This window comes from Orcinus orca, chromosome 9 (genome assembly GCF_937001465.1).
Source record: "Orcinus orca chromosome 9, mOrcOrc1.1, whole genome shotgun sequence".
Taxonomy (NCBI): Eukaryota; Metazoa; Chordata; class Mammalia; order Artiodactyla; family Delphinidae; genus Orcinus; species Orcinus orca.
The window spans coordinates 99,600,314-99,626,442 of record NC_064567.1 but is presented as its reverse complement, the minus strand read 5'-3'; positions in this window follow the sequence as shown (position 1 = coordinate 99,626,442).

Genomic DNA, 26,129 nt, shown 5'->3' with positions numbered 1-26,129 from the left:
ATCAATTATTAAATGTCAGAATGAAGTCATGGAAACAAATATCACATAAGGTTGATTACTGCGACTAGTTTGGCTAAAGTCCTGAGTCAAAAAGCCAGAAGGCTCTAAAAATATAAAAGGAAACATCCGCGATGACAGCCATCATCATAATAATTCATTATAATATTGCATTTGTTCAAAATATGTTTCTATGATAATATTGTGGATATAAAATGCAACTAACTTATCACTCAAAAAAACAGTCATTGTGAACCTACCATGTGCCAGAGGCAGTGAAATGCTGAGTGTACTTGGGTGAACCAAATACAGAAGACTTCTTGCCTTCTCGTCGGGGAATGACGTAAAGAAGAAAGAAATAAGCTAATAAATAATTGCTAAAGGTGATAACTGCTATGAATAAAATCCAGAGAGAGCTATGATAGAGGGCTGGGTTGGGGGAGATCAAGTCCAGTGTAACTTGCCCGGGTGAGGAGACCTTTCCGGGCAGGTTTCAGATGTGCCGTCACGTTGAGCGAGAAGAACTTGGCTTGCTGGAGGAAGTGGAACAAGGCCAGCTGGGCTAGAGCATCACAGCTCAGGGCACCTGCTGTGTGAGGGGAGCTGGTCAGCTGCCAATCATGATCAAAGCGGGCCTTGGAAGCCTGGGTTTATTTCACAAGAAACAGACAGCAGCTAAAACACTCAACCTGGAGGAGCAACATACTTGAGTTTAAGAATTAAAACAGCCCCTGTGACAGCTGGACGGAAGCTGCCCTGCGTGTGCAGGGGCACAGGAACGGGCTGCGGACGGGGGCGGGGCTGACGTGGGAGAGCCCAGTGCTGTCCCAGCGGGAGGTGAGGATGACGGAACAACGGTGGTGATGCCGAAAAGGAAGGAAGTGGATGGATTTAATACTCGTGTCTGGGCAATATTTTTAAAATATCAGTTTTAATTTCTTCTCCCCCAGCCCCAACCCTGCCAATTTTAAGTGTATGATCCTCTCTGGGCTCATCGCCTCAGGGGAATCAGAAATAGTCTGTTACTTTCTCTCTCTTTCTCTTTGTTTCCCAAAGCCTTAAGCCCAATAAGAAAATGATGTTCGGTGCCCTTCTTTTCCCTGTATCTTAAATTCTACTTCTTTAAAGAATCATCTCTATCAACAGACAAATACTATCTTGTTTCTTCTACTAAAATGACAGCCCTCCCGTGACCACCATCCCCATCATCTTCCAGCCCTCACGTCATTTCTCACGTCCCGTGCACGGCAGAACTTTGTAAAGGATTGTCTACGCTCCCTCGCTGTTCCTTCTTATCTGTTAGTCTAGGTCACCTCTGCTCAGTCAGCATTCTGTCTCTCCTTCTCTCCCACTGAGGTCCCTCTTGCAAAGGGCTATGGAATTTTCCTGCTGCTAAATGAATTTTATGGAAAGTTTTACTTAGAAATACTCTTTTGTCTCAGCTTCTATGACCTCTCACTCTCTGGACTACCTCTGACCACACTGGTCAGTCCTTTTCAGAGTCATTAGCTAGTTTCACTCCCTCTGTTTGAACTCTAGGTGGTGAAAGGCCACAGAAATGTGCCCTGGGTCCCCTTCCCTATCGACACACGTTCCCTAAGGAAGCCCATTCAGTGCCAGGGCTGCAAGCACCATCTCTTTGCCAACGACTCTCAATTCTACATATTTAGCCCTGGTAAATTCTTTGCTCCCCAGCCCCATGCGTTCAACTGCCCACTTGACAGGTCCACATGGATGTCTAGTGCACATTTCAATCCTTTCACCCCAATGAATCTCCATCTACCTCTCTTTCCCTCTCAGTAACAGCATCCTAGCTACTGGTCCAATGTGTTCAAGGCAAAAATCTAGAAGATATTTTGACTTTTCCCATTCTTTCACTTACCACACATCTAACCTATCAGCAAATCCTGTCAACCTTACTTTGAAAGCAAATCCTATCTCATTCCAAGTCTCCTTTACAATGACTCCAGCGTAAATCCGGAATAATCTTCAAAAATATGAATTAAATCATCTCTTTCTGCTTCAAACTTTTCAGTGACTTCCTGGACCACAGAAGATGGAGATTAATAAACCCCTTGCCCTGGCTTTGGTGCCTTCTACCCTGGAATGCCCCTCATCTCCTTCCCCACCCCAAGCTCCAGCCTCTCTGAAACTTGTCAAATTGATCCTCCTTCAAGGCATTTGCTCTAGTTATTTCCTCTGCCTGAACTTGTTTCTCAGGTCTTCCCATGACTGGTTCTTGTTTTATTCAAATCTCAACATCACCTCCCCAGCGACCTTCCATGGCCATCCAATCTGAACAGCCAAAGAGAGCAGTTCCCATCTGCTCACCAGGCCCCCTTAATCCTCTGCACAGCACTTACTCGATCTGATATTTTTGCAGTACTTGCTGGTTTATTGTCATCTCCAAAGCGCTCCCTCCCTGCACCTTTCCAACTAGAATGTAGCTCTGGGAAAGTAGGAATAATGACTGTGTTGATCACCGATGTATCCACAGCACCGGGAACAGTGCCCGACACATGGTGAGGTCTCAACAACATTTGCTGGATGAATGAGGGCTGAATGACCCCCATGGGTAAACTCATCAGGACATAGAAATGAAGAAGAAAGGGAAAGATGGAGAGATGTGACAAGAGCACAAAAGTCAGGAGGGTCCAGAGAGACTGTCAGGCAGCCGAGCAGCTCCTGGGCTGGAGGCCTGCATCTGCCGGGTGGGCTAACCACACATTTCCAATGTTCAGTCCGGAATGGGACAAAGAGCCCAAATGGAGTTAAATGAGTTATTGCCCCGACACAGCAGGCAGCAGCAGTCTCATGTTAGCATTGGGTCCTTTTCCCCCAAAGTCCCAAGAATGTGATGTGGAGGCCAGGTGAGTGCTACACCCACAAAGGATGTGTGTCACACTCAAGGAGCTCCAAGGCTACGTGATCCTGGTCTTGCATGGGTAGGAGCTGCTAGGAGACCTGGCCCTCCTCCTTTCTGGAGAGAGACATTATCTTTATTGCTCTGGAATTTCTCCAAGGAAAGATGTTCCTCTCTGAGGAAGGCTCTGTCTTTCTACTGCCAAGCCTGTCTCACGCAAACATCCTTGAACAAAGCTCTCAATATCCTTTGCTCATGAGACATGCATAAACCCCAGACTATGGAGAATTATCTCTCAACAGATGGGTCCTTGACCTGATTTGGGGCAGGACCTCTTAGAGGTAGAAAATTCTAAGGCATATTTGGGAGAATGGAGAGAAGAAGGGATCTTCACCATTTCCCAGGGAACAGTACAAGGAAGGCACAAAAACCTTCCTCGTGAAAGGTTTAGAGCTTCATAGTGTGTCAGGAATTTGGGAGCCAAATGTTTCCCTGCAAGGACACCAAACTGGGTCCATAACATTGTTCCCAGGCTCTCACACAGCCCCCAGAAGCAGCAGAATATTATTCAACACACTGGAAGACACAGGAGAGGGGCGGCAAAAGGTGAAGCTTCAGTGGTGACTTAAAAGAAATTTTAACCTTCTCACCAAATGGGATGCTCACCCCACGGGATGAATGAGTGAAGGATCGGATCCCTTTACTCAGCACCTTCAGCACCTTCATTCTATGGATGATCCCAAGGAGATCCTAGAGAGAAAATCTTTCCTTGGATCCCCTTCATGACAAATAAGGACTTTAATCTGCTATTTCCTCCAAGTCTGTAATTGGGAGGCTGCTTTGGGGTGCTGGCTTAGCAGCCTGTCAGCAGCTCTGGGGCTGCCATCTTGCTCTGTCGCCTGAGCCATCACTGTTCACATCTCTTGCTCTGTAATTTATTTTTATTATATCTTACAAAAGTGTCCATATGGAAGGGACTGAAAATAAAATTGAATGGGAAAAGAACCAGGCTCTTCACCACAGATAGCTTGAGAAAGTATTTGTGTGGAGCAGTGCCATCCAGCAGAACTTTCTGCAACAACAGAAACGCTCCCTTCCTGCACCAACCTCACACGCAGCCACTGAGCCCTGGGGATGTGGCTCCTGTAACTGAGGACCTCAATGTTCCAACTTACTTAATTTTAAATACATTTAACTAGCACACATGACTAGGGGCTGCAGAATTGGACAGTGCTTGTCTGGAGCACAGACAGTAACCTGACACCCAGTCTCCACTCTTGACCTGGTTTGTGACTCAGCCTCTCAGAGTGTCGACTTCCTTATCATAAAATGAGGGTAAAATCGAATCTATCATGTAGCGAACGTATGAGGCTTAATGAAATAATCCGTATTGGATGTTTAGCACCTGCCTGGAGTGAGGATGGAATGGTGGAAACATTGTGATGATGCTGGTGAGGACCACAGAGACAGAGTCCAGGGGCCTGTGGGAGGGCTCAAGGAAACGGGTGAGTGTCTGTTAGGTGAGAAAAGGGGTGAGCCGAGCAGCACGGAGAGGAAGTTTGGGTGATCCTGGGGAGGAGAGTCCTCATACCTCGCTGTGTCTGGGAGTGGAGCATAGGGCTGTGAGAGGGGACAGACGGGGTCCTGATGGTCTCTTGAGGACACCAGGTGCTCAACACCAGCAAGAGCCCCAGACTTCAGCTGCTCCCTTGCCCTGAATACCGTGCAATGCTCTCCACTGCGTCTAGGTCATTTACCACAAGTCAAAACAGGTGCATTTTTCACATATTTATCAAGTAATCTGGATCAAATCACATATTTGCCTAAATCATCTGAAATTTATATCAAAATATGTTGTTTTATATATATATATACACACACACACACACATATACGTATATGTACATATATATACATATATCAATATATACATATACATATAATATATACACACATACACACACACACACACACACACACACACACACTCTATATCAATCTGGGTCCAGCCAAGAAGTGCAAATCACAACATAATTTAAACAAGGAAAGTTTAATGTAAAAAAACATTAAGCGATTTTTAGGAAATAAGACAGGGGGGTAATTGTTGAGACAGAAAGAGAGCTCTCAAGGGCACCCTAGAGCTGCAGGAGAGGACCCAAAGACAGACACAAGTGGAAGGTGCTCAGACCTCAACGAAGAAAGTGGGACAGCACCGCCTGGGTGGGAGAGGATTTTGCTGGGCTTCCCGGGCCAGAGCTGGTCCACAGTCACTGGACCAATGGGAACCTCTTTCTGGGGCACAGGCAAACTGAGCCCAGTGGGTAGGCAGGGAGAGTTGAGGGTGCACTGAGGTCCGAAGCACACAGGGTCATGTCAGGAGGGCCACAGGAAACCACCCCCAGGACGCAGGCAAGCCAAGGCTGACAGGCGGCAAGCAGGCAGAGTCGGGTGCCACGTGGATGCACTGGAGAGACCTCCATGCCAGGACTCCAGCACGCTTCTGTGCACAGCCTGGGCCTGGGCAGCGCTGGGCCCCTCCAAGGGACAAAGGTCAGGCAGGCAGCCAGCCCAATGTGCCCATGTGCGGGACGAAGGAGATGCCACAAGGGGCAGCAACCTGGGGGGTGGTCCTGTCCTATGCCATCTGCAGTTCCTGACTGCACAGGTGCTCCCCACGTCAACAGCTTTGGAGAGCAAGCAGCAACAGAATGCTGGAGAGAGCCACACCATGCATGCACATAACCCTGGAGAAATGGCACTGCTGAGCAGTAAAGACAAGACCAGATACTTGTCCTGCAGGACCTGGCAATGAGCCTTGAGAGCCAGGAAGGGAAATCCCTTCCTTCTGCAATATTTCTCCAGCACCTTCTATGGACATCATCAAAGCAACTGGCAAAAGAAAACTATTTCTCCAGATATATGCCTAGGACTGGGATTGTTGTCATATGGTAGCTCTATGCTGTTTTTTAAGGAATCTCCATACTGTTCTCCATAGTGGCTGTACCAATTTACATTCCCACCAAAAGTGTAGAAGTGTTCCCTTTTCTCCACACACTCTCCAGCATTTATTTTTTGTAGAATTTTTATGATGGCCATTCTGACCAGTGTGAGGTGATACCTCATTGTACTTTTGATATGCATTTCTCTAATAATTAGTGATATTGAGCATCTTTTCATGTGTTTGTTGCCCATCTGTATGACCTCTTTGGAGAAATGTTTATTTAGGTCTTCCGCCCATTTTTTGATTGGGTTGTTTGATTTTGATATTGAGCTGCATGAGCTGTTTGTATGTTTTGGAGATTAATGCCTTGTCAGTTGCTTCATTTGCAAATGTTTTCTCCATTCTGAGGGTTGTCTTTTCATTTTGTTTATGGTTTCCTTTGCTGTGCAAAAGCTTTTAAGTTTAATTAGGTCTCATTTGCTTATTTTTATTTTCATTACTCTAGGTGGTGGATCAAAAAAGATCTTGCTGTGATTTACGTCAAAGAGTGTTCTGCCTGTATTTTCCTCTAAGAGTTTTATAGTATCCGGCCTTAGATTTAGGTTTTTAATCCACTTTGAGTTTGTTTTTGTGTATGGTGTTAGAAAATGTTCTACCTTCATTCTTTAACATGTAGCTGTCCAGTTTTCCCAGCACCACTTATTGAAGAGACTGTCTTTTCTCCATTGTATAGTCTTGCCTCCTTTGTCATAGCTTAGGTGGCCATTGGTGCGTGGGTTTATCTCTGGACTTTCTATCCTGTTCCATTGATCTATATATCTGTTTTTGTGCCAGTACCATACTGTTTTGATCACTGTAGCTTTGTAAAACAATAAAATACACAAACACATGGAGACTAAACAATATGTTACCAAATAATCAATGGATCATTGAAGAAATCAAAGAGGACATCAAAAAATACCTAGAGGCAAATGACAATGAAAACACAACAATCCAAAACCTATGGGATGCAGCAAAAGCAGTTCTAAGAGGGAAGTGTATAGCAATATAATCCTACCTCAAAAAACAAGAAAAATCTTAAATAAACAACCTAATATTACGCCTAAAGCAACTAGAGAAAGAAGAACAAACAAAACCCAAAGTTAGTGGAAGGAAAGAAATCATAAAGGTCAGAGCAGAAATAAATGAAATAGAGATGAAGAAAATAATAGTAAAGATCAATGAAACTAAAAGCTGGTTCTTTGAGAAAATAAACAAAATTGATAAACCATTAGCCAGACTCACCATGAAAAAGAGGGAGAGGACTCAACTCAGTAAAATGAGAAATGAAAAAGGAAAAGTTACAACAGGCACCCAGAAATACAAAGGATCATAAGAGGTTACTACAAGTAACTATATGCCAATAAAACAGACAATCTAGAAGAAATGAACAAATTCTTAGAAAGATACAGTCTTCCAAGACTAACCAGGAAGAAATAGAAAATAGGAACAGAGCAATCAAAAGCACTGAAATTGAAACTGTGATAAAAAATCTTCCAACAAACAAAAGCCCAGGGCCGGAGGGCTTCACAGGTGAATTCTACTGAACATTTAGAGAAGAGTTAACACATACCTTTCTGAAACTCTTTGAAAAAATTGCTGAGCAGTGAACACTCCCAAGCTCATTCTGAGGCCACCATCACCTTGATACCAAAACTGGACAAAGATACTACAAAAAAATAAAATTACAGGCCAATAATACTGATGAACATAGATGCAAAAATCCTCAACAAAATACTAGCAAACCCAATCCAACAGCACATTAAAAGGATCGTACACCATGATCAAGTGGGATTTATCCCAGGATACAAGGATTCTTCAATATATGCAAATCAATCAATGTGATACACCACATTAACAAATTGAAGAATAAAAACCATATGATCATCTAAATAGATGCAGAAGAAGCTTTTGACAAAGTTCAACACCCATTGATGATAATAAGTCTCCAGAGAGTGGGCTTAGAGGGAACCTACCTCAACATAATAAAGGCCATATGCGACAAAACCCACAGCCAACACCATTCTCAATGGTGAAAAGCTGAAAGCATTCCTTCTAAGATCAGGAGCAAGATAAGGATGTCCACTCTCGCCACTATTATTCAACATAGCTTTGGAAGTCCTAGCCATGGCTATCAGAGGAGAAAAAGAAATAAAAGGAATCCAAATTGGAAAAACAGAAGTAAAACTGTCACTGTTTGCAGAGGATGTGATAGTATACATAGAGAATCCTAAAGATGCCACCAGAAAACTACTAGAGCACATCAATGAATTTGGTAAAGTTGCAGGATACAAAATTAAACACAGAAATCTCTTGCATTTCTATACACTAGCAATGAAAGATCAGAAAAAGAGATTAAGGAAACAATCCCATTTACCATGCATCAAAAAGAACAAAATATCTAGATCCTTTAAAGAGCTCTTCCTTCCTTTGCCCCCAAGCACCAAGTAGGGAGGGTAAGGGCCTAAGGAGTGGGTGGCAATATGGGTGGGGCCTGGGCCAGCAGGCTGGCTACTCCGAGGAGCTAGGGCTGGACCTCCACGCCCCGCCTCCCCCCCCCCGCCCCCCCCCACCCATGTGAGGGGGCAGGGCACCCTGATCTCTTAGAACCTCCAAGGAGAGGCCAGTAGTTTGCCTGTATCCCTAGGGTGCTGGAAGCCATGGCCTGTTTTCAGCAAGGAGCCAGGTACTTACCTTGACCTTGACTTTATAAATTCACTCTGCAAACGGGGATTGAGTGCCTGAGAGGCAGGGGGCACTGGAGTCAGAGCTGTGAGACAAAGAGTCACACCCTGGGCTTCCAGAGTTTACCACCCAGCAGGAAGACAAACTTGAAAGAATAATTTGTGGTGCTTGCTGCAGAGAAGAGAACTGGGCTGTATTACAACAGAAGGGGCTCACTTAGTTTGCGTGAGGGTTCAGGAAAACTGCGCTAAGAGGGGGTTATGGGAGAGAGGCTGACGAGTCAAGACGGGGCATGAACACTGAAACAGAGTAAACTATGCGTGCGGGACAGTCCAGGTCTAGACATCAGCCTTGAAGCAAGAAAAATCTGCAGATTTCCAGAAACTGGCAAAAAAAAAGAAAAAACTAAAAACTAAAAACCTCAAGCAGGAATGTGGAGCGTGAAATAAAGGAAGCATGAGCAGAGAAATGTAAAATAAATGTTAGGACCAAATCATACAACCCCTGTAGAACATACCCCAGACGCCATTTTATTCTAAAGGCAACGGGAAGATATAAAAAGTTTCAAACAGTATCAAGTTGCATTTTTAAAAGGTCACTGACTACACTGTAGAAACAGGTTGAAGGGAGGTAAAAGCAGATGCAGAAGCACCAGTTAGAAAGCTGTCGTCCGAGGTAAAAGGTAGGGTGACTTAGATGGAGTCTGGGAAGGAGGGGACAGAGGGAAGGGAATTTCTCAGATGGCTCTGGACCTGACAGACGCTCCATTAATGTGTGCTGAATCCTTGCCCCTCCCACCGCTTGAGAGCAGACGTTACAGTGCCTTTCACAGCTGAGACAGAGTTCAAGAGGCTGAGCACAATGCCCAGGGTCGCAAAGGCCAGGTTCTGGACGCCTAGAGTGAGCTGCGCGGACCCCCCCCCCCCCCCAGGATGCCCGCGCTGCGCTGAGTAAGGAGAGCGCTTTCCCGATGCTCCGCGCCTGCGGACACCGGGCTCTTGGCAAGTGTGAACTGGTTCTGCCCACGGCCTGTCCTGTTGGCCTGTCCTGCAAGGGAGAATCCCCACGCAGAGAAAGTGGGAAACACAGCGCTCGTAAGGGCTGCGGGCGGACACTTGACGCAGGAGCTGGATTCTGGGCGTCTGGTCCCTGGCCGCCTGCGGCACCGCCACCTGCACCCGGGCTGCTCGGGGCCGGGACGCCGCCACCAGGGGAACAAGAGCCTGTCCATGAAAAAGACTGTCTCAGCTGGATTGGAGGATGAGGGTGATCGGTAAACAGAGAGGAGCCAGCTGAGGAAAGAAATCAAACAGAAGACGTGCTCGGTCGGCAGACTGCTCTGCCCAATGCAAAGTCTATACCCCCGGATTCTCGGCAAGTGTGTGAGCAAAGGGCAGCCCTCCCTCCCGAGTGAGCTCGGAGAGTCTCCTGTCTGTCTAGCCCTGTGACCAAGGCTGTGACAGATCGAGCACGGTCGTCAGCTGGGGTCCACTGACCCGTACACTTAGGCTAATTTCCGAAACAGAAAAGTCCGGAATCTCAGTGGCTTGAAACAGTGCGTTCCTTTCTCACATACCCCATGGAACACTCCGAGAAACGATTTAGGGGCACAGGCTCTTCCATCTTTGTGCCACCTTCAAAATGTGCCCTCCAAGTTCACCGCCTAAGGGAGAAAGGAATGATTCAGGGGGCGTAGTTCTGTGGACATGGTAGGTAACTGGCAGTCAGAGACACAGCCCAGCTAATGCGCACGTATTGGGGGCGTGTTTAGCTGTGTTCCCCCGCAGAGGACAAAAGGCATACAGTGGACTCTAGCCGACTTGGCCAGACCCTTCAGACACCTGAACGTTTGTCTTCCCATTTGTGGAACACTCTCCGGTCCTCCCTAGAGAGGCTGCCCAGAGTTCCAACAGACACTGCATCCCATACAAGGGCGCAGACCTCCCAGCAATTCCGCTCCATCAGGCCCCGTGTGCCTGCTCTTGGTGCCGTAACTTACAAACAAGAGAGACTAGTGAGGCTCTCCTCCCACTCGATATACAGCACAGGATGACTGCAGTAAACACCACCCCTGGGGAAAGGACAGAGACACACCAGTCACTGACCCACAGGGACACTTGGACTCTGCAGGACAAGCAACCTCACGTCTCTGCCCTGTTTGGGGGCCCCTGGTCAGAAGTTCCAGGGTTTGTTCTTCTCAGGGATCCCTGCCCTGGATCTTCCTCCTTGGTAGTCCTTACTCTCTACACTGTGCTCCTTACTTGACCTGGGTGTTGGAGCAGGGTGGGTATTTTTCAGAGGCTCTATATAGGCTTTGGATCCCACTTTCTATCTGTCCATCACCTGGTCTTTTTAGACTAGTTTTCTAGTTTCTTTGGCAATATAATTTCCTCAGAACCTTAGAAGGTTTGTGGTATATTTGCTTCCAAACAGTTCCATATGGTTGTAACCACACCCTAAGCATTTCTGTACACCAGATTTGCAAATCTACATTTTTTTTTCTTTTGCTTTCTCATACCCTTGCTTATATCAGCTTAACATAACAGCTTAACTGCCTGTAACAGTTTCTTAATTTGATCATCGCCATGAGGCTGTCATAATACGGCTTTGGAGCTTAAAGGCTTTTTTATTCCAATATCTCATTTCCTACTGTTTGTGTTCCAGAAGCAGTCGGAATTTCCAACCCTTCATGGACTCAAGTTTCTGGACTCTCTGCTTACAAACTAGCCAGTTTTCTCCCGAGTTCTCTTTCTTTTAACAGTGTGCCAACACAGCCAATTGTAGCAAACCCACATTAACACTTTGATTTTTTTCCAACCACTTTTGCTAGAGTTGCCAAACCATGAGACGCAACAATTTACTTCCAAAGAGATTTTCAGGTAATAATTTTACTAAATATTTTCTCATAGATCACCATCTTTCTTGCCGCCTGACTCAATGCCAGACATCAGATTTTTGTTATTATAGCCTTTCAGAGTACCAATATTTTTATATTAGTCCCGGTAATTTAATTGCTGTACCAATTCTCAAATCTCAGTAGCTTAACACAATAAATGTTTTTCTTCTTCATATCACAGTCCAGTCAGAGGTGGCTGGTTCTCCTCCAAGTAGTGACTCAATGACCCAGGCTCCTTCTATCTGTGGTGTTTCCATATTCAACATGCAGCCTCCAAGCTTGCCGCTGGAGGAGAAGCTGCTTTGTATGTGCAGCCCAGAAGTGCTGACATCATGCCCACCACATCCCACTGGCCAGAACACAGTCAATACCCAACTCACTGCACGGGCTCTGGGAGGCCGTTTTTCTGTGTTTCCAGGAAAACAAAAAAGACAGATCTCAGAGAGCTCTGGCGACCTTGGCCACACTGTTTATAATAATCCCAGATGAGCTCCTTTAGTTGCTTCCTTCTAGAAGCTTACAGGTGATATATAATAAAGCAAATAAATGGGAATGAGAATTTCGTACTCTGCAGAGGCCATATAGATATGAAGAAAGGTCCTGTCAACAATACTAGTAGAATACAGCACTGTCAATGGATTTGTGTGTTGCAAGGCTGGCAGGGAAGGGGTTGTTACATTGTCGAATCTTCCTGATGCTCATACATTACTTACTGTCATAACATATTTGGCATTCGTATTCCAAACACTTCCTAAGTGCCTGCTTAGAGCTGGGAAAGGGATCTAGGAATGCAATGGTGAACAAACTGTTTCAGTCGTTGCTTACCTGGTGTTAACATTCTAACACAGGAGAGAAGTCACACAAATAACCACCCACGTAATAGTAATTGATTAATTTAGTAAATACTATGCCTACAAAGTACAGGAAAATGTAAGAAAGTAAAAAGACAGACCTAGCTTGGGTGTTGATAGAGTCTCTAAAGCATTAAGCTGGGACCTGAAAGATTGGGGGGTGGGGGTCCTCTGATGAAGAGACGATGCCGTCCTGGGACAGGGAACACTGCATTTTCATACAATAGCCTTGGATGGGAAGATCATGGTTTCATGTGAGGATACATTGAGGCCAAGTTAACCTGGAGATCTCCAAGTGGAGACATCAAGCAGACAGTTGATGTCCAAGTAAAAAGCCCACTCAGGGCTTCCCTGGTGGCGCAGTGGTTGAGAGTGCGCCTGCCGACGCAGGGGACACGGGTTCGTGCCACGGTCCGGGAAGATCCCACATGCCGCGGAGAGGCTGGACCCGTGAGCCATGGCCGCTTAGCCTGCACATCCGGAGCCTGTGCTCCGCAACGTGAGAGGCCCCAACAGTGAGAGGCCCGCGTACCGCAAAAAAAAAAAAAAAAAAAAAGCCCACTCAGAGATCTGAAATGGTCCTATAACTTTGGAGGATGTCTTATGATGCTCTGTCCTCAAAGATGTGCCTCACCACCAACCAATTCCCTGAACTCATAATCCATAGGGGAAACTCATGGAGTTTTAATTTTAGGAAAATTAATTTGAAATGGGAGCATTCTCATTGGCAGCCCAAAGATTTTGTTAAATAGTAAATCATCAATGCAAGTAGGAAGAGTTTCCCGTTTTTAAGTATCACTTCTCAGATCTGGATGGCGGACAGCAACGTCACTATGAGAAGCCGCCACAGGAGCAACTGGCCATTTGAGGGACCAGGATTCCTTAATAATAACAAGAAAATGCCCAATGAGGGAAGGAGGCAAGGCAAACGGATTCTTTTTCTCTATTTTTCTTTTGCCTAGTTTATTCAGTGCCTTAAGCAGAAAGCACTGATCTAAAATTCAGCTCTTCATTCTTTAAAACACGTACCTCTATTAAGAAATGAGTGTTCTTTGTAGGTTCTGAATATGAATACATTAGTAGGAGTGCATTTATTTTAACTCATTTGATGATGACTAAAGCTTAGGATCTGGTGTCTCTGAAAACCTTAGAAGATGATCTGAAATGACTCTTCAGATGAATGCAAATGTATGGACAGAAAACTGGCTGAAGGTCCTCATACGAACAGCCCGCACAAGCAGCAACAAATAACAGGCACCTATTTCCATTTCTCAGGTGTGTGTTGAGGAGGAAAGGTGGAACAGTTTTCATTGCTAATCTCTCAAAGGAAGGAACACACCGTGTTAATGTAATTCACTGATGAGAGAAAAAGTGGGGGTGGATTAATCACTTCTAATGGCAGAAAAAGTTTCTTTAAATGCTAGTTTTACAAAGAACCGGGATTCACCGAAAGAGAACTCTGTTCTTAGAGAATGCACACACGTACACACATTCGCACACACATACACACGCACACACAGACACAAAACCTAACTCCCCCCAGGAGTTAGGATTACTGGCTGTGCATTTTTCAAGTTGTTTTAAAAGGTGCAGTAACCATAAGAATGACATCACTCTCTGAACAAAGCTGTATCAGGCACCTGTTAATCTAAAGCTGTGGCTTGAATAATGAAAGAAATTAAGTAAATGCACCTCTTCAACTATATTTTTGGGCAGTGGATGTTTTTATACAGTCTGTATATCACACATTAGAGACCAAATTCACTTTTTTGTGGCCCTTCAACAAGGTAGCATCAAAAACCCCCAAGGGTTTTGGGTGTACCATTTTATTGACTGAAAATGCTTTAGATGCCCTGGCATATAATAAGGTATGGATCACCAGGGAGACTCTGAGCTTTGTCTTTACAAATAGAGAAGATGGAAAAGTAAGTAAAGTACAAGTTACAAGGATTATATCATGTTTGGTTCTCCAGACCTCATACTGGAAATATCAAATTATCAAAATCCAGAGATGGAGCAGTAGGTATCCAGCGAGACCTGGAAGCAAGATTGCTGCAGAGGTGAAAGAGCATTGAGAGAAACGTTTCTCATGTGGTCCAGGGCTCCCAACAAGTTCCTTTGGGAGTGCGGAGTTTCTGTAGGTGCTGTGCCCAGACCAGAGCCTGCCTCAGAGAGCACAACGGACCCCTAGCAGAGAACCCAGCATGGCCGTGAGAACAAGTTACTACCCATGGCTTAAAATGAAAACTGTGCTTTGTTGGTGATCTCCCTCCTGGAGACAAGGGTGCCCGATTGGAAGTAGCAACTACCAGAAAAAAACACGTGGAACACCCACTCAGTAACCAAGATCCACACATTTTTACCTCCTAGCTTGTCCACGTATATGTATTTTGTTCTTACTAGAACAATGAAAACTTACACAAAACCCTACTATTTTTATTTCATCTCTTGACATGCTACCAACACTCCCTATCTTTAGCTTGCTGATGACAAAGAAGGGCTCAAGGAAGAGGAATTATATTTCCATTTCCTTCTTTTTTCATTTGCAGCGTAAGTGGTTGGCTAACGTCAGAAAGTAACAAGAATAAGAAAGGCTTCCCTGGTTGTTTCGGTTTCTTAAAGTGCAAATGCATTCTTTCTCCATTCAAAGCAAATTCTAAATCAGACAAAAAGTGTAACCTCTTGGGGCTGTCAGTACCCTGCTTACTCAGACACAGAGGTAACATGCTTGACACCTTGTAACTCACTGAGTCCCACTGAAGTCCCAGCATGGTGGGTCCCTGGGACTTCTGTGCTCATGGGGACTCTAAGGTTCTGTGGGGTTGGGAGGGGGAACTGCAGACACACAGACCCTGTGTATCTCCTCTTCTCGCAAGTGTGCTCCATTGGCCCATAGGACTTCACTGACAAAATACAAGTTCAGAGATAAATTTTTAAGAATCTCAAGATGGCAGCAGTAGAGCATAAAACCAAGCACAGGACCCTTCAGAGAGTGGGTGCTTCTGAGAGGGGCCCATTACCACTGTCCAGGTCACACGCCCCTGCAGCATCCCTGTGGGGAAGACTGTTAATGATACCTTGAATCTTGGGAGGTGTGGCCCCTATAAGCCAAATGCTACAGGCAGGTCAGACATAGAATGATGCCCTGTGGGAATTTCTACCAGGCATCAGAGTTTTTCAAGTTTTCTATCTGCCCACTATGTCAAAGAACCAGGCTGTAGAGTAGGAAAAGATTGCATTTCAGCAATAATAATAACAGCTGCTCCTTCTTTAACCCCTATTAAATGTCTGCTCCCTACTAGAAATTGTACGGAGGAATGTTGCCCCTTAACCTGCCCTTAGCAACCTTCAGACTAGATAGATCTACCAGTATGAGAATGACTACATGGGTAAATCAAACATCATGGTACAAAACCAATGGCAGAATGATTTAAATTTATAAAAAATTGGAATGAAAACCCCTGTGCATTAGCAATGACTATCTCTAAACAGCAGATTTAAAAATATATATTTTTCTGTTTCATTTTACAAATTTTCCACATGGAGCTTGTGATTTTTATAATGTGGGGGGAAGTTCTGCTATCTTTTAAAGAGGCACAAAGCTTCCTGACATACGAACACTGGCTCTTTCCCTTCTCCAGAGCTGGTACGTCTCTTGCTGTGAATCAGTACAGCAGCCTTAGACAGAGTAACAAAACTCAGGCACACTTGGAGGACGCCTTCCCTTTATTTGGTCCTGGCAAGTCAGCTAGCAATGATAAAGGATGTCTGAGTGCTAAGAAGATTAGAAAACAACAATCTTTCTTGTAAAGAGAAGTTGGAATAAAAACAACAACAACAAAGACAAAAGAGGGAGCTCGCTCAGCCTCCCCCCTCCGGTGTAGGCGAAGTTCAGTAAGCATGTGTGAAATCACATTCAGGGTTTTCCTGTTTTCTCTCTGTCTGCATTTGACTAGTCACATGAGTTTTACTCAATATATTAGAGTTGGGACACTAATGCTTTTGTAACAATTTTGTCTGCTTGTTTGCTTCCCCAGATCTGTACATGTAAGATTTATGCTTTGTATAGAATTTGGAGAATTTGGAATCTCGTTGAAATCCATCTATGCACATCTTTAGCCAGCTACGCCAGAGAATCGAAAACATTAAATTTATGCAAAGTGAGGAAGTGGCAATGATTTCTTTACAAGTGATTGTCGATTTATTGCCTGAGATGGAGGCTTGGGTCTCCTCACTGATCCAGGAGCGGGATGAATAACTAGAATGAGCACCGGAACTTTTAGACTCACCCCACTTGCTGCAATTCTCACGTCAGGGGCTGGTTCTTGAATTTTTGTTTTTCAATTAAGCCTCCTCTCTTTGCAAAACCACCCACCTACTCTGACCCCAAAGTCTCCTGAAGGACAGGCACCCAAAGGCTTGTGCTCTTATGAAGCCTTGTACTTCATAGACCTCATGATCCCTAGACAGAGTCCACCTCAACAGATAAAATCAGAAGGAGGAAGCCGACAGCCACAGAACAGTTTGGCATGTGTGTCAGGGGGCTAACTCCAAAGCTCGAGTTAAAATTAAAACACGCACAACGGGTCTGTCTCAGTGCAGCAGTGGCGGTAGAGTGGAGACTGCCTCTCCCAGGCTGCTTTCACCCTTGGAACCAGTGCCCTCCAGGGGTTCCCAGCCAAACTGGCAGGAAAGGGTGGTCACGGGGCAGGAGTGCGGGCATCTCTTCCAGGCTGGCCCCAAACCCTTGCCGCGGCTGGTGAGCACACCCAGGCGGCTGCACAAGGCCTGTGAGGACGACAGTTGCCCCTCAGCTGGCTCTGAACGGCTGTGCCTCAGAGACCCCTCCTCTGACCAGAGCACCATTGCCTGGGAGTTACGACACACCTTGGGGACCATTTGGCCTAACAGTTAGCTTTCCTTAAAAATTGAGATACTTACCCAGAAAGAACCAGTTAAGTTTGTTTGGTTATTCAGAACATTTAATGAAACAAGTTTACTTTTTAGAAAATCACAGAATGGAGGCAAAGAGTATGGAGATTTTATAGGAGCCGTTAAAAAAAATTAGCAATGTCGTTGGTATACTATTTGAGAGTATTTTATAACCCCAGCTGCGGGCTCAAGTTGAATGTACATACAGAGAGGCTTACATTTGCATGAATACTGTATACTTAATACTGCTAACCTAGAACAGCTCGGTTGTGTGTAACCAATTCAGCTTTTGATCAATTTCAAATAATCTTCACCTTGATTTTCATATATAACAAGTTGGCCACATTTCGCATTTGTCTTAATGCTTTCTGCCTCTGTTGATGTTTCATTCTTTTATTAGTGACAGGAACAAGATTGTTTACCTGGGCAAGTGCCTTCCCCTTCCTCTCCCCTCACCCCCTGGACACATCCCCATTCTTCATCCACTGAGAAGTCAGTGCAGCTCCTTTGCAGGTGTCTCGTCAGGTGGAAAGAAGGGAAGAAGTAGTCTCGGAGGCTGAAGGACAGGGGACCTCCTTATGCACATGTCTAATGTCATCATTATTTTGACAGGACTACTCTGCACTTGAGGCCGTGCGGCTCAGCTGGATGAGACAGCATGTTACCATACTGCTCTGTCTCCTTCAAGGTCATGACCACAGCCTTACTGGCCCTTGTAATGCCAAACTTCCTTCACGCACTTACTCTCCCTCTCCTTGTTGACTACTATTCTCTCTGTGTTGCTTCACACCTCCCATGCCTTCCTCCCATCCTCCTTCTCAGTAGTCACCTGGCTCCCTTCCACTTAGAAAATAAAGCAATTAAGGGAGGATGCCCACAGCCCCCTTCTTCACACTTACCCGCCCACCTGAATCTGTGCCCACAAACTCCCTGCTTTCTCTCCGATTACAACATTGAGGCCAACATCTCAACTTGTTCACCACATCTCATTCCCTCTTGCTTACTGTCTCTCTCTCTCTCTCTCTCTCTTTCTCTCTTTGTCTCTCACTCCCCTGCATCAGTAGTTTTTCCCACTCTGCTGGGTCGCTCCCTAATTTTGCAAACACTTTATTACCCTTCCCATGGAAAGAAATCCTTCTTTTGACACCACTGTGCCTCCCCCTGTTGCCTGACTTCTCAGCTCGCTTTGACAGCAAATCTACTCTAAAGAGTTCTCGCTACTATACACTTGCCATTTCCAACTTCTCTCTTTCACTTCTCTCCAAAATCCACGCCAATCAGATTTTTGTCCTCTCCACACCAGTGAGCTCCATGTTGCTATAGGTTTCTCATAAAACCTACAGAAATTGACCCTATGGATCTCATGCAGTTGAGATTCTTCCCAAATTCTGAAAATGACCTTTCTGTGGCTCTTAATTTTTAGTGTGGTGAGTTTATGTCTTTTAGTAGGAAGTTAAGGGCGTTGACCTCAGGAGCTAGACCTTAGGTAAAATTTAAAACAAATCTTTTAGACTATATTTCTCTTTTTTTTCCTTAACTTGTATTTGAGTTTTCCATGATTTGTCTTATCAAAATACTTTATGGACACTGTTGCCTTAATTTCAACATTCAAGTAAATCTCAAGATCTGTTTTTATAAATATTTAGAGTATTTTAAGAATATAAAAATATGTATGTTAAAAAATTAATTACATTCAGAAAAAATGGATAATAGCTCAATTGTTATTTAGGAAAATAAATATAACTCATCATAATTCCTATCTTTGTTACCTTCTGTTGTCTGTGTTAGATGTTAAAAAGCAGGGACAAAAAGAACAAAGTGTTGATGCTGTTAGTTAATATTGTTCTGGAAGTCCTAGCTAATAGAAAATGCCCCATCGATGTCAATATAAACCCCATCAAAGAAAGGAAATTTACAATATTTTCAGGTAATTTACTCATTTATTTAATAGTTCTTGAGACATTGTGCCAGGTGGTATGATCATCTATCTCATTATCCCAAAAGGATGAAGTGAAAATTTTTTGTATGTATGTATGAGGGCTTAGATGGTGGCAAGATATAAAATAAATACACAGACATCAGTTGGTTTCCTATTAATATTCTAGCAAAATAACCAGTAGGAAAATAGAATGGAAAAAGACACCATTCTCATGATATCTACCCATGTGCATGGGAAGTGTAATGCTTCCCATGGTGTGGATCATGTCACCCACACCAGGTTAGGGGAGGAGGAGTACAGATTCCTGAGACCCCCAGGATTCCTGACTCAAAATCTCAGAGCATAGGCCAAGGATTCTGAAATTTTAAGCTATTTTAAACAGACCCCCAGGTAGTTCTTTTGTTCTCTAAAATCTAGGTTCCCTGATGTAGTAAATAAGAGGACACATGGTGTGATTTTGAGCAAGTTATTAAACCTAGTTAGGCCTCAATTACTTTATCTACAAAAAAGAAACAATGATAATACCTACATCATAAGGCACTTTGGAAAAATAAGTGAAATAAAGTAGGTGAGGGGGTTAGGACACTATAAGTACTCAGTTGTTATTAGATATTAGTATTAAATATTGAAACAAGAATATAAAATACATAGAAACAAGCTTGAAGGATGACTCAGGTCATAGGTGAATAAAACGACAAAATTACTTAGGAATACTTCTAAAAATCATATAAACTGAGAAGCATACTATGTTCCTACTGGAGCAGAGGTAGGGAAGAGAAGGAGAAAGCAATATTGTAAAGAAATCAATTTTTCAAAGTTGATTTTTAAATTTCAGGTAGCTCTATGCAAAATACTAGATAGACACTCTTCATAAATCAACAAAATGAAGCTAAGGGTCATCTTGAAAAACATGCAGTGGAGAAAAAATTATCCAAACCTTACCTCACACACACACGAAATGCAGAAGGAAGCATATAAAAGGCCACTTTCGTTGCCAGGCATCATAATGCAAAGTTACAATACATTTAATAATATTGTATCATTATCAAAATAGGCACGCACGTTGATGAAAATGAAGAGAAAATGCAGAAATCTATCGAAGAACATGATAACTTAGTATATGATAGAGTTTGTATTTCAGATCAATGGAGAGAACAGGAATAATTTAATGCATAGTAATTGGATTATTGATTAACTAGTTAGAAAAAAGCTCACTCAAAATTCATTTCGATATGGATTAAAGAGTAAAATTAAACTATAAAAAAGAAAATTGGAGTATACTGAGTAAGTATGTGCTTGGAAGCATTCTGTATGTTATGCTTATAGAAAGAGAAAATAAAATATCAGTGAATTTAGGAAGCCAAGCTTGATTAGTAAAATGTAAAAAGAAACAGGCAAGATAAGAAGAAAGAGGTGGTGAAATAATTACGATCTCTTGATCATAAGAAGATAAGCCAAGAACATTCTGACAAGTGGGGAAACATTTGGCTAGGATGAAGCCACATCGGCACCACTGAGAGTTGCTTAGGTTACTGGATACTCTCACCTTGCTAATGATATAATGTGATGATAATTAGCAAACCTACAATCCAATCATTCAAAGGCAATAAATAAACTATTAATCAGGAATGGAATGGCAAGTAGAGCTCCAGAGATCTCTGTGATCAGACCGTTCTGAAAAACACACTCTACTATCTAATATGGTAGCCATAATCTGCTTCCCGTATCTCATGCCTTAGATGGGTCTGTGACCTGGCTTCTGCCATCTCAGCATGTTCCCACACCTCTTGAAACCAGGGACCATTTTAGTTTCATGAGCATCTATAGCCAACGAAGGACAGCCATGAGAGCACTCCCCTCCACAGTGGATGTTAGAGATATGCTCTTTTCCTTAAACTTTGATAATCATTTCTACCTTTAGAAGGTAGCAGCATTTTACAAGCTCTCAGGGGACATAATTCAAGAGTGGGTGGGAAAGACACAAATGAGAGAGGTACTTTAGCATATCAGTTTCCTAAAGGAAAAATGACCCCTCCAATCAGTAAATAGGTACAAACTTTCTGTAAGTCAATTTGATAATAGACCAACAATTTTGGCAGTATGCACATATTTTGACCCAGCAATTTTACTTTTCTTCATTGTGTTTTATTGTAGTAAAATACATATAAAATTTGCAGTCTCAACCATTTTTAAGTGTACAGTTCAGTGGTATTAATTATATTCATAATGTTGTCCAACCATCACCACCATCTATCTTCAGAACCCTTTTCATCTTGTAAAATTGAAATTCTATAACCATTCAACAATAACTCCTCATTCATTTCTTCTCCTCTCAGTCCCTGGCAACCACCACTCTACTTTCTATCTCTATGAAGTGGAATCATACACTATTTATCTTTTTGTGACTTGCTTAATTCACTTAGCATAATATCTTCAAAGTTCATCTATGCTGTAGCATGTTTCAGAATTACCTTCCTTAAGGCTGAATTATATTCTATTGTACATATATACCACATTTTCTTATCCATTCATCCATTGATGGATACTTGGGTTGTTTCCATGTTTTAGCTACTGTGATAATGCTACCTGGGTGTACAAATATCTCTTTGAGACCCTGCTTTCACATGGAAATTATATTTTTATTTTGGGGGAGGAACCACCATGCTGTTTATCACAGTAGCTATACCATTTTACATTCCCATCAATAGTGCACAAGCATTCTAGTTTCTCACCAACGTTTGTTTTCTGTTTTTTGATAGTGGCTATGATAGTGGGTGTGAGGTGGCAACTCATTGTAGTTTTGATTTGCATTTCCCTAATATATAGTGATGTTGGACATCTTTTCATGTGCTTATTGGCCATTTGTATACCTACTCTGGAGAAATGTCTATCCAATTCCTTTGCCTATTTTTGCATCAGTTGTTGTTTTTGTGTTGTTGAGCTTTAGGAGTTCTCTATATATTCTGGATATTAATCGCTTATCAGATACCTAATTTGCAAATATTGTCTCCCATTCAGTGGGTTGCCTTTTTACTCTGTTGATAGTGTCTTTTGAGGACAAAGTTTTAAATTTTTCAATAAATACGATTTGTCTATTTTTCCTTTTGTTATCTGTGCCTTTGGTGTCATACCCAAGAAATCATTGCCAGATCCAATGTGCTGAAACTTTTGTCCTATGTAGTCTTCTGAAAGTTTTATTGTTCTAGGTTTTACATTTAGATCTTTGATCCACCTTGAGTTAATTTTTGTACATAGTGCTAGGTATCCAACTGCATAGTTTTACATGTGGCTATCCAGTTCTCCCAGCGCTGTTTGTTGAAAATATTGTCCTTTCCCTACTGAATAGTCTTGGCACCCTTGTCAAAAATCATTTGACCTAATATGCAAGGGCTTATTCCTGGACTTTATTCTATGCCATCGGTCTATATGTCTGTCTTTATACCAATATCACATTGTTTTGATAACTGTAGTTTTCTAGTAAGTTTGGAAATGAGGAAGTATGAGTCCTCTCGTTTTATTCTTTTTTTCAAGATTGTTTTGGCTATTCAGGGTCCCTTGAGATTTGAGGATGAGTTTTTCTATTTCCACAAAAAAACATCATTGGGATTTTGATAGGGACTGCATTGAGTTACTGCCTAATGGCTTTTCATTTCATTTTGCAGGACTCCCTTGAGCATTTCTTGCAGGGCAGGTCTAGCGGTCAACTCACTCAGCTTTGATCTATCTGGGAATGTCTTACTTTCTCCCTCAGTTTTGAAGGACAGTTTTGCCAGATGTAGGATCCTTGGTTGACTTTTTTTTTTTAACTTTTGGAACTTTGAATATATCAGCCCATCGGTTTCTGGCCTCCAAAGTTTCTGATGAGAAATCTGTTGACAATCTTGTCAAGTACCCCTTGCATTGATGATTCACTTCTCTTTCTGCTTTCAAGATTTTCTCTTTGTGCTTGGCTTTTGAAAGTTTGATTATAATTTGTACCAGTGGGTCTCTTTGATTTACCTTGTATGGAGTTGGTTGAATTTCCTGACTGTTTATATTAATGTTTTTCATAAAATTTGGGAAGTTATATTGCACTATTTCTTCAAATATTCTCTGTTCTTTTTTCTCCTCTCCTTCAGAGACTCCGACAACATGTCTCTTGGTGCCCTTGATAAAGTCCTGCAGCTCGCTCAGGCCCTGTTAACATTTTTTCAATCTTCTTTCTTTCTGTTCCCCAGATTTAATCAATTTTATTGTCTTACCTTCAAGTTCACTGGCTTTTGTCTTCTGTCTGCTCAAATCTGTCTTTGAATCCCTCTAGTGAATTTGTCATTTCAGTTATTGTATTTTTCAGCTCCAGAATTTGTTTGGGGTTTCTTTTTAAGTTTTCTATCTCTTCAGTGATATTTCCATTTTGTTCCTACATTATTTTCTCAACTTTCTCATATCTTCCTTTAGTTCTCTGAGTATCTTTAAGGTAATTGTTTTAAAGTTTTTACCTAAATAGATCTGCCATCGGGATTTTTTTCAGGAAGTTTCTACTGATTTATTTTTTTCCTTTGAGTGAGCCATATTTTCCTATTTCGTTGTATGCCTTGTGATATTTTTGTTGAAAACTGGACATTTGAATCTAATACTGTTACTCTGGAAATCAGATTCTTTGCCTTCTCCATGCTCATTGTTATTTGTTATTGTTTTTGTTATTTAATTGCTGTTGGTTGTCTCTGTGCTGGAATCAGTCTGAGGTGTAAACTCAAGGTCTTCTCTTAGCCTTTCTGGGCATGCATAGTTACTTTCTAATTTTTCCTGTACATGCAGTTTCTTTTGAATGTCCGTCTTTAGTATGTGGTTTCCAAAAGGAGAGAAATGATAGGGTGGAGTGGAAAGGGTTCTGGTCTTTAAATATTCTGGAATTCACTTCAGTAAGAGAAGGGGCTCACAACAGTGGTGGGAGATACAACAAATGGCTGCCCCCTCTTTTTCTTTACCTCTGTGATCAGAAGGAGCAATAAGCAATCAGAGCACAGACACCTGATGTCTGTGGACAGGGTCCTTTTCGCCACCCCTGGCTCTTGCAAGCTGTGTGCAAACTGCTTCAGGAATGTGCGCACAGCTGCCTGCCATGTGGTTGCGGAGGGGGCATGGGTGACTGCTACTGTGCTAAGCACTGAAATTGACTAATATTAACTGTGCTTTCTGGTCCAAGTCTTCCCTTGGAAGGTGCAAACCTTTAGTAGACTCCAGACTTCCACAGTAGTTACATCAAACAGATTCTGCCAATGCAGTTGTTGTCTAGGTGGGAAGACAGATTCTGGTGCTTCCTACTCCACCCTCTTCCCAGAATCCTCTGGTGTAATTTCACCCTCACTAATTTTTTAAAGAAAATAATTGGAGCTATTTTAAAAGATGTTTGTATAAGACTGGTCATAGCAATACTATTCATTATTGCAAAAAAATGAAACAAGCTGTGTTTCCAAAAATAGAAAATTGTTCAAATAAATTATGGCACATTTATAGAATACAATATTATGACATTAAAATTATGCTATAGATCAAGGTTTTTATATAGAAAAACACATCATGTACATTGCTAATTTTACAAAAATCAGATTAACTGGTTCATGAAACATTAAAAATAGTATGATTGACTTTTTGTAAAATAAATATATGTCTGTGTGTGTGTATGTGTATATGTAACAGAGGCTCAGTAAATTGTAGCTTTTTTGCATGAGAAAGTCAAAATCCACCTGTATTTGTTGTGCATGAGACACTTAATCGCATCGAGAAGAATCAGTTGCATTTCCCTTGTCATTACTTAGATGTAATTCAGGTTCTTGTTTTAGAGGAACATTGGAACAGACATTTTGTTTCTGGTTTAGCACAGACTAAGAAATAGCTCTAAAATGTTTTAGGAAAATCTCACTCATAACAATGTAAAAGTTAGAAGAACAGGCAAATCTGTAAAGGGGCCAAGAGAGTTCTTATGAGAAACAGAAGAGAAAATCTCTTTCTTCTTTTTTGAAGTTCAGCGTTATGAGAAAATTCCCCATGGCTGAAGTCACCATGCAGGCAGCTACCAGAGGCCCTTTACAGAACACTCATGTGTGGGAAGTAGGAAAACAGGTGGGCAAATTGTGCTAAACACCAGGGCATTTGGTCCTGGGCAGCAGAGGGTCCAGGCTCAGCAGAAGGCTAATGCTATTGTCAATCTTCTGACTGACCCTGCTTATCACCCCTCTCTTAGTAACCCAACTCATTTTGGGGGGAAGGCACGGTTCTGAGTGCTGGGGAGACAGCAAAACCTATGAGGGCATGGCTGTGTGTGTGAGTGTGTGTAGATACACTGAAGGAGTTCTGTGGTGAAGTATAACATGAGAAAACAAGAGCAAAAGAGAAAGAAACAAAAATTGCAAACCGTAATTTTCTCAGAGTAATTGACCTCTCTGGCAGTGACTTTTGTGAACTTGCTGGCTTGTTTTTCTAGAACTTATTTTTCTGTGTGCTTTGGAGAAAGTTTGTAGTGAAGCCAGCTACACCATGGATTACTTTCCCTCTTCCTAATTTATGCAACACATATAAGAAATAAAATTCAAAGTAAATTTTTCATGATCAGCTCACAAAATGGTTGAGGCAGCTTTTGGGCAAATGATCTCTATTGTTCATTCAGCTAATTGGTTTCTTTTCTCTCTTATTTCTGCATTTTGAGAGTATTTATTCTTTCTGCAGGAATGTTTTGGGAATTTTTGCTGACTGCTTTTTGAAATTGAATCCTCTGGGAGCAATACCAGAGAGAGATAAGCCTGTAGGTTTCCACTTCAATAAATTTTATAAGTTTTGAAAAAATACAGTCAGGACACCCCTCACGTCCCTGCTTTCTTGAGTGTGGGAGAATAATGCAGCGGAAGGTCCTTGCACAATGCACGCGTGCCCCCGGCATTGGCCTTGTTCCCTATGCTCGATGAATAATTGCCTAATGAACTCGTTCATCCAACAAGCATTAAGTGGTT